This window comes from Oryx dammah, unplaced genomic scaffold (assembly GCF_014754425.2).
Source record: "Oryx dammah isolate SB20612 unplaced genomic scaffold, SCBI_Odam_1.1 HiC_scaffold_16, whole genome shotgun sequence".
Classification (NCBI taxonomy): Eukaryota; Metazoa; Chordata; class Mammalia; order Artiodactyla; family Bovidae; genus Oryx; species Oryx dammah.
In genome coordinates, this window is record NW_024070200.1 from 14,000,482 (window position 1) to 14,011,034 (window position 10,553).

Below are 10,553 nucleotides of genomic sequence, written 5' to 3' on the forward strand. Positions count from 1 at the left end.
TTGGCGAGAGTTATCAAAAATTGATTCTGTGCACTAATACTATTATATAAATCAAATATTCTTCAGTTAAGAAAAGACAGAGCCAATTATGTGCCTGGTTGTCTTACATGTCCTGGGAATTACAGTCTCTCCTGGAGAGTAGGCTGGTGCCTTCTGTCACTTCCTAAGTGAACGGACTACTGGAAGCGATGAGATTAAAACATAGAGCTCCTGTCTAGATCTACTTGCTCTATTAAGCAGCACCTTTTAGAAAATGGTTGTTCAAATGGCTATAAATCAAACTCACCTGAGAGATGACTCTCTTGGTGACGTGCTTTGTTAAAAGCCTGATTCACCATAGCTATGACCTTTCTCTGTCTGAGCTGTGGAGTGACTTCCAAAAAAAAGTTAATTTGATATGTTTCAACAGGATCCTAATATACTGAAACAGTAGGCTAACATCCACATAAAGAAGTGTACTAGGCATACTAAGCCCCATATTTAGTTCTAGCAATTAATTGCACAAATGGAAGATTGGGAATGTCTGGCTTAGTAAAGGAATGCTTGAAATGGGGTTCTAGATACCCATAAATTGAACAATGTAAGTTTCTCTAAAATCAAACACGGGTTTAGGGTTTCTTTAAGGGAACTATAGTGTTCAGATCAAGATTTGATAGCTTTACTGGTTTAGAAAGCTGTTAATATTCTTGGAGTATCATGTTCAGTATGATCTTCTTAGTTAAAGAACATGAGCAAACTAGAAAATAACCTGGGATATTCACCAAGACCTAGAAATAAGTCATGTGAAGATCCAGTTACAAGAATTAGGTATTCAGCCTGGGGAAGGGAAGACGTGCTATAGTATAGTATCTGAAGGGCAATCTTGTAGAAGCCTGAGTATAGCATATTTCCATACCTTTAGAAGCAGTACTAAGATCGGTGGATAGAACTTATAAGAAAGCATTTCTTCTCATTGTCAAGAACTTATCACAGTCAACACTGTTCAGAGATGCAGCGGACTAGTATGTGAGGTGATGATTTCTCTGTCTCCTAGGAGAGACTGGAAAGCACCCTGAGAGCCGAGCTGTACGATCATGCAGGTTGGTTAGTGCACAGGGCAGCTGGCCAAGGGGGCAACTAAGGCTGACATCCAGCCAGTGTTGCAGTGGTTACATCATGTGTCCTGGCCTTGGTCCCCTAGAGGGGAGGCACCTTTATATAGTTCACCAAAAGATACTCCACATCTAGCAGATACAGAAAGATTTCCTCATCAGGTAGAACAGATTGCTGCTGCTGCTAAGTTTCTTCAGTCGTGTCTGACTCTGTGCGACCCCATAGACGGCAGCCCACCAGGCTCCCCCGTCCCTGGGATTCTCCAGGCAAGAACACTGGAGTGGTTTGCCATTTCCTTCTCCAATGCATGAAAGTGAACAGTGAAAGTGAAGTCGCTCAGTCATGTCCGACTCTTCGCAACCCCATGGACTGCAGCCTTCCAGGCTTCTCCATCCATGGGATTTTCCAGGCAAGAGTACTGGAGTGGAGTGCCGTTAGTAACTGCTAACTCTTTGATAACTTTTACTTTTAAGAAAAAGTTAAAAAAAAAAAAAAAAGCAAATAGATTTCATTCAACCCCAAAGAGCATAATTTAATTATACTTTTCAAATGTTGATTCATTCGAAGGTCTACTTGACTCTCTCCCCATGAGCATCTTTGCTGTGCTGTGCAGGAGGGGATGAGAAGGATGGAGCTGGGTGGTTGGCCATGCTTAGTAAGTGTTCCCAATAACAAGGTGTGAGCTCTGCTATGTTTGAGGCATACCCAGTGCCAGGTCATATCTTTCTTTGGAGATGAAGCACCATTCAAATGTTCCCTGCTAAAAATTCTTATATTTAAGTGTAAACTTTTAAAAGCAGGATATAAAATTGTACATATAATATCACTTCAACTCTGTTGCATAGAAATTTTCTTGAACCAAAACAATAGTAACAGAGATCTACTCTCTGCAGGATGGAATAATGGGTGAGATTTATGTATTTTGTAAACGGAAAACAAATACTTTAAAACAATTTTTCTTTCACTTTGAAAACTATACACTGAAACATTTCATTTCACCCTGTGTCTCCACATATGATATTAAAAAAAAAAAATGGTCTTCTCTTTTTCAACTTCCCATGACCCACCCAAACTTGTCTATTATACTGAGTTGGTGGATTGGGTTGGTTGGAATGTCTAGACTGATCATTGAATTATAGTTAAATTATCTCACTAGCACATCAGAATTTGATTTCGGTTTCACCCGCCCACCCTGTCAGAAGATTACTCACCAATGGGATTCACACCTTCTACATTCTCATTTCTTTGATTGCATTACTACCACATACTACCAAAACAAAGTGCAATTAAAATCTTTGAGAGAAAAAGACACCTCATCGACTGAGGAAATGCTCCTGAAAATGAGCTTCAGAAACAGACGGGGTAAAATGGTACATCCCAGAAGAGTGAGTTTCCCTAGATACCATACATGTTGAAGCAGGAGAAGGCGTAAGCTGAAAACAAACATTCGTTGCAGTGTGCTTTTGACTCCTAAGCTGTGTTCCGTCTCCAGTCCAGCGCTGGAAGAGGAGCATTTCAAAGACAAAGAAGAGAAGCATGAAGCAGTTTAGCAAGAGTGAATTGTCAGAAGTGCTGGCAGCAGATAGGGCACGAGCATCAGGCTAGCAACCCGGGTTGTCTGTGATGTTTCTGGGAATAGAGGTTTATCTTAAATCTCTACCTAGTTCCCATTTTAATTTTAGAACTCTCTTTATCTAGTTCATCAATCACATTACAATGGAGTAATTGTAGAAAATTAAGCATAGAATCCAATTTCCCCCTTTTCTCTTACTCTCCCTTTTATGATTTGCATTTTGTCAAATGCAGTTTGTGTGTCAGTCAGGACACTCTTGTGACTGTGTGTGTGTGCAGCAGTCTGCTTTGACTTCATTCTTGTGTGTGATCCAGGGGCCTCGCCAGCTACAGGGATTGTTCCAGTAGCTGACACACTGCCAAGACAGAGATTTTGCCACAAGTTCCTACTGATTCCCACTGAAAAAGGACCCTCACTGTGGGGAAGGGACAGAAAAACTGGCAATAATTAAAGCCAGTTGGCAGGTTTCATGATGAAAGGCCCCATCTGAGAGAGGAGTTAGTCCTATTAGAAAGCAGAAGAAATGAAATTACCTTGCTCCAACAAAAACATATCTGTAACCATTATCGCTCTTACCTCCAGAAAATCTTAGCAGAGAGCGTTAGTGTCATTCATCTTTTCTTAACCAGGGAAACATCCAGTTAACTAGTATAGGCCCTTCCTATTCCCAGAGTCACAGGCTTATCAGTGGCATACGTTCTATCTGGAAAGTCTTATGGATTTGGTTACAGGCCACATACAATCCTCTCAGTCCTAGTTATAGTTATTTATTGGCTAAGACATTTGAAATGAGCCCCTTTAAAGAAGACCTTTCAGTGTTTTTGAATATACTAGACAATTTGTATTTGTAGATTGCAATCAAGAGATTGCAATATGTATTTGTAGAAAGCCCACTAATTTATATGGAGAAATGCCACCTAGGGGAAGGACCATATCTATCTTGTTCTTTATCTGTATCCTCAGAATCTCATACAGAACCTGGGCACGGTAGATGTGGATTGGTTGAATGAATGAATGAATCTGCAAGGCTGTCAAATTCCAAATAAAGAATCAAAGCAATTTAAACCTCTTTTTTGGGGTGTCTTTAACAAAGTATATCCTTCCCTCTAAATCTGTATTAAGGCTTCTGGATAAAATTGATTAGTTCTTATTCACCCACAGTCCTGTCTTACCCCTGGTAGCATAAAGTAATGTTACTTTAGGTACCAATTCAGAATAAAAAGACAACTAACAGGATTTGGGATGAAAGCAAAGATTTTTCAGTGTCATTCAGTTATTAACTTTAAAATTCTAAATAGAATTTTTCCTGAGCAATGTAAGAATAAATGATTATGAAGTTATTATGCCCTCAGCAAAGGAAATCTTTTTGCAATTTTAGGAAAACTTGTTAAACATAGAAATATATTTTTCACTCAGAGTACAGAAAGAAAAACAGCTTCCTTTAGTCCCTAAAATTACCCTGCATCTTCCATATCCATTCACAGTAGAATAATGTGGATGGATCCAAGGCATTCTGTTAAAACCACCTTTAGGAAAGCTGCAAGTGCTTTATGTATAGTAAATGGATTGTCATCATTCCAGCTTGGAATGAGAAACATACAGAGTAGAATGGGAGTCAGGAGAACAAAAGAAATATATTTCATGTACCAGAGGCTTGAAAAAAAATGAAATTCCCAGGAAATTCTTCTGAGAAAGGGGTCAATTGCTTTGCTCCTCACTTTCTCACATCTCGGTAAGAAAAGTGCTCTGCAAGACAGCATACATCCTCCTCAGTTTTTCAGTTAAAGATAGAAAATATTCCATTGTAAGGAATACAACCAATTTTGAGTTCTTCCTTAAAACATCAGCTGGGCCTTAAACGTAAAAGAATCACAATGTGATTTGAAGGATTTGCTGCAAATAATCAGGAATGGGAGACTGTAGATGAGACTAGAATGATTGTGAGTTTATTTATTTATTTATTTATTTTAAATTTATTTAGCTGTGCTGGGTCTTAGTTGCAGCATGCAAACTCTGAGTTGCAGCATGTGGGATCTAGCTCCCTGACCAGGGATTGAACTCAGGGTCCCTGCATTGGGAACCTGGAGTCTTAGCCACTGGACCACCAGGAAAGTCCCTGGTTGTGAGTTTATTATTGATGAAGCTGGGTGATACGCATATAGAAGTTCATTGTACTAGTCTCGCTACTTTTATACATATTTGAAATTTTGCATTAAAAAACCTAAACATTAATCCTCCAAAATCAAAAAAATTGTTGAGATTAGCATGGTAAATAGCAGGTACATGGAATATGGAATCAGAAACCCAATACTTCTTTTGCAGATGTCAGTCCCAAAGTGTATCAATACTAACAGTGTGACCTTGGGTTTGTTACTTCAGGTCTCCAAACCATGGTTTCAACATCTGAAAAACTTAGCTAGCTCGTGGGGTGTCATAAGGATAAATGAATGAATATTTCTAAAAATACTATGTAATTTGCAAATTTATCCAAAACTGTAAAGTTAAATAATTCTTAATAGAACTATAAACCCATCCAAAGTTATTTGTGCATTACTTTCCCCAAATTTAGATTTCATTAAACCAGTTCCATCCAGAACCAAGCTCAAGTTTTTCTACATCTAGAGCAGCAGAACAAAACTGAAGTCTCTTCTTTCCCTCTGTTTCTGTCAGAGATCTGAACTGTTGTTGTGCATGCACGCCTGCTAAGTCGCTTCAGTCGTGTCCAACTCTTTGTGACACTATGGACCATAGCCCACCAGGCTCCTCTCTCAGTGGGATTCTCCAGGCAAGAATAATGGAGTGGGGTGCCATGCCTTCCTTCAAGGGATCTTCCCGACCCAGAGATCCAACCTGCGTCTCTTAAATCGCCTGCATTGGCAAGCAGATTCTTTACCACTCCCACCCCCTGGGAAGCTCCTAAGTTGTTGCTCTAGCCAACTCCTAACTGATCTTCCTGCTTTCCTTCTGCCCCTCTGCAATCTTCCTGAGATCTACTGGCAGAGAAGTCCTCCTAGTACACCACTTAGATCATGTAATTTCCTTGCTCAGAAATATTCCTGGATCCCCACTGCCCCTTAGGCTTAAATCCAGATTACCTAATCACCCTCTCAAAGTTTCCAGCATTTGGACCCTTAACTTCCCTTTCCAGCTGCCTCACATTGCTCATGTTCGCTTAACCTTCAGCTCCAAGCAACAGGCTTTCTCTGTGGTATTTTTGTTCCTCATTTCTCTTCTTGGAATGCAGTACCCTTTTCCTCACTGTTGGCCAGATTTTTTTTTTCCTTTTGATGCATTAATCTTCTCTCTATTTTCTTTATAATTAAATTTATTTATTTTTAATTGAAGGATAATTGCTTTACAGTATTGGGTGGGTTTCTGCCAAACGTCAGCATGAATCAGCCATAGGTTTACCTATATCCCCTCCCTCATGAATCTCCCTCCCAGCTTCCTCCCCATCCCACCCTTGTAGATTGTTGCAGAGCCCCTTTGGAGTTACCTGAATCATACAGCAAATTCCCATTGGCTATCTATTTTACAAATGGTAATGTATATGTTTCCATGTTACTCTCTCCATACATCCCACCCTCTCCTTCCTCCCCAGCCTACTGTGTCTGTAAGTCTGTTCTCTATGTCTGCGTCTCCATTGCTGCCCTGCAAATAAGTTCATCAGTACCATCTTTCTAGATTCCATGTATATGCATTAATATATGATATTTATTTTTCTTTTTCTGACTTACTTCACTGTGTATAACAGGCTTTAGGTTCATCCAGCTCATTAGAACTGACTCAAATGCATTCCTTTTCATGGTTGAATAATATTCCATTGTATATATGTACCGGAAAAGGTCAGTTTTCATTCCAATTCCAAAGAAAGGCAATGCCAAAGAATGCTCAAACTACCACACAGTTGCACTCATCTCACATGCTAGTAAAGTAATGCTCAAAATTCTCCAAGCCAGGCTTCAGCAATACGTGAACCATGAACTCCCTGATGTTCAAGCTGGTTTTAGAAAGGGCAGAGGAACCAGAAATCAAATTGCCAACGTCTGCTGGATCGTGGAAAAAGCAAGAGAGTTCCAGAAACACATCTATTTCTGCTTATTGACTATGCCAAAGCCTTTGGCTGTGTGGATCACAATAAACTGTGGAAAATTCTGAAAGAGATGGGAATACCAGACCACCTAACCTGCCTCTTGAGAAATCTGTATGCAGGTCAGGAAGCAACAATTAGAACTGGACATGGAACAACAGACTGGTTCCAAATAGGAAAAGGAGTATGTCAAGGCTGTATATTGTCACCCTGCTTATTTAACTTCTATGCAGAGTACATCATGAGAAACGCTGGACTGGAAGAAACACAAGCTGGACTCAAGATGGCCGGGAGAAATATCAATCACATCAGATATGCAGATGATACCACCCTTATGGCAGAAAGTGAAGAGGAACTAAAAAGCCTCTTGATGAAAGTGAAAGAAGAGAGTGAAAAAGTTGGCCTAAAGCTCAACATTCAGAAAACAAAGATTATGGCATCTGGTCCCATCACTTCATGGGAAATAGATGGGGAAACAGTGCAAACAGTGTCAGACTTTATTTTTGGTGGCTCCAAAATCACTGCAGATGGTGACTGCAGCCATGAAATTAAAAGACTCTTACTCCTTGGAAGAAAAGTTATGACCAACCTAGATAGCATATTCAAAAGCAGAGACATTACTTTGCCAACTAAGGTCCATCTAGTCAAGGCTATGGTTTTTCCAGTAGTCATGTATGGATGTGAGAGTTGGACTGTGAAGAAGGCTGAGCGCCGAAGAATTGATGCTTTTGAACTGTGGTGTTGAAGACTCTTGAGAGTCCCTTGGACTGCAAGGAGATCCAACCAATCCATTCTGAAGGAGATCAACCCTGGGATTTCTTTGGAAGGAATGATGCTAAAGCTGAAGCTCCAGTACTCTGGCCACCTGATGCGAAGAGTTGACTCATTGGAAAAGACTCTGATGCTGGGAGGGATTGGGGGCAGGAGGAGAAGGGGACAACCGAGGATGAGATGGCTGGGTGGCATCACTGACTCAATGGACGTGAGTCTGAGTGAACTCCGGGAGTTGGTGATGGGCAGGGAGGCCTGGCGTGCTGCGATTCATGGGGTCACAAAGAGTCGGACACGACTGAGCGACTGAACTGAACTGAACTGTATATATGTACCACAGCTGCTTTATCCATTCATGTGTCAGTGGACATCTAGGTTGCTTCCATATCCTAGCTGTTATAAATAGTGCTGCAATGAACATTGAGGTATATGTGTCTTTTATTTTGGTTTCCTCAAGGTGTATGCCTAGTAGTGGGATTTCTGGGTTACATGGTGATTTTATTCCTAGCTTTTTAAGAAATCTCTATACTGTCTTCCAGATTGGTATATCAACTTACATTCCCACCAACAGTGCAAGGGAATTCCCTTTTCTCCACACCCTCTCCAGCATTTCTTGTTTGTAGATTTTTTGATGATGGCCATTCTGACTGGTGATATTTCATTGTAGTTTTGATTTGCATTTCTCTAATAATAAGCGATGTTAAGCATCTTTTCACGTGTTTATTAGCCATCTATATGTCTTCTTTGGAGAAATGTCTGTTCAGGTCTTTTGTCCGTTTTTTGATTGGGTTGTTTTTCTGGTATTGAGTTGTATGAGCTGCTTGTATATTTTTGAAATTATTCCTTTGTCAGTTGTTTCATTTGCTATTATTTTCTCCCATCTTTTCATCTTGTTTATAGTTTCCTTTGCTGTGCAGAAGCTTTTAATTAGGTCCCTCTTGTTTTTGTTTTTATTTCCATTACTCTAAGAGGTGGGTCTGGAGAAGGCAATGGCACCCCACTCCAGTACTCTTGCCTGAAAAATCCGACAGACAGAGGAGCCTGGTGGGCTGCAGTCCATGGGGTCACTAAGAGTTGGACACACTGAGCGACTTCACTTTCACGTATTAGAGAAGGAAATGGCAACCCACTCCAGTGTTCTTGCCTGGAGAATCCCAGGGACAGGGGAGCCTGATGGGCTGCCGTCTATGCGGTTGCACAGAGTCAGACAGAACTGAAGCGAGTTAGCAGCAGCAGCAGCAGCAGGAGGTGGGTCATAGGAGATCTTGCCGTGATTTATGTTGTAGACTGCTTTGCCTATGTTTTCCTCCAAGAATTTTATAGTTTCTGGTCTTACATTTAGGTCTTTAATCCATTTTGAGTTTATGTTTGTGTATTCTGCCCAGATTTTATTAATCCCTAAGAATCAGCCTAAATCCTTCCTCCTCCAGGAAGTCTTCCTAACCCTTTGGAGACCATATGATGTCTCCTTTTTCGCAGTCTTAAATATGTTTGCTTTGGCAATTAATTGTGTATTCTTTCATGATATCACTTTCATTGTTATATTAAATAGTTCCACCTGCTGTTATTTAACTTTCTTCCTAGCCTGTTCAGTTAGATTACAAACTCTTAGAAGGCAAGAATTAAGACTTTTGTGTCTGCATCAAGACCCTGTGCTTTGCATATAGCAGGTACTTTGATTAACAGTTTTAAATATCACTTGAACTAAAGTAGAATTGTATAGTCCCTGGTGTGGGCAGTAGTTAGCATATTAATACTGCCCTCATTTGTATTTTTTTGGATCTTAAAAATGACCTCAATTAAAAAAAAAAATTGTGTGCTGCGTTATAGAGTAGAGTTGTAGGGGAAAGTTCAGTCTTACGTGTTCCACAGATCTAAACTCAAGTCCCAACCTAGACACATTAGCTATGTGAAATCCTGGCAACCTACAAGACCTTTTTATTCCTTATCTTCTTCAGTCATAAAGTGGAAACAACAGCAATACTTGCTTTGCACAGTTGAGCACAGTAAGTGTACAGTGCCTGGCCAGTGAAAGACAGATAATATCTTAGTGTATATCATATGGTTTCAATAGACTGTCAAAGTGAAAGATCAGGGTTATATCTAACTCTTGTGGGTTCAGTTCAGTTCAGTCACTCAGTCGTGTCCGACTCTTTGTGACCCCATGGATCGCAGCACGCCAGGCCTCCCTGTCCATCACCAACTCCCGGAGTTCACTCAGACTCACGTCCATCGAGTCAGTGATGCCATCCAGCCATCTCATCCTCTGTTGTCCTCTTCTCCTCCTGCCCTAAATCCCTCCCAGCATCAGAGTCTTTTTCAATGAGTCAACTCTTCTCATTAAGTGGCCAAAGTACTGGAATTTCAGCTTCAGCATCATTCCCTCCAAAGAAATCCCAGGGTTGATCTCCTTCAGAATGGATTGGCTGGATCTCCTTGCAGTCCAAGGGACTCTCAGGAGTCTTCTTGTGGGTTAGAATGCAGCAAATATAGAACAGAGTCAGAAAAAGCCTCCACCTACGTCTCCAAGCCTTGCCTCCATGCTCTCTGTTTGCACTTTCGCATCCTCAGCCCTAAGGATTATAGGGTAAATATAGCTGGAATCCCTAATTGTCAATTTAAAAAGTCCTAGGTCCCCAGACCATTTTTCATCCCATTCTGTAGCATGTGAGTTCCCTTAGTGCTTATTTGGAGGCACCCCCTAAACCCAAACCATAGCTCAGTTATACCCTCTTTTTTTGCTTGCTCTTGTATTTCATAGCAACCATAATCATACTTAGTTTTCATGCATTCTTCTACCTGCAGTTATATTAGGTTTGCCAGCTCTCAGTCTGAACCATGGGCTGTAAATCATCATGTTTTCATTTATTTAGTGATCTAGGGTTGCCTCTTCTAGACAAGACCCGCAACAATGATATAGACAGTCTTCAGCCATAAAGCACAATATTGTCTATACTTGTGGATATAAAACTAGCAGAATACAAGGTCAAGAGAGAATTATCATAATGTGAAATTGGCCATGTTCTC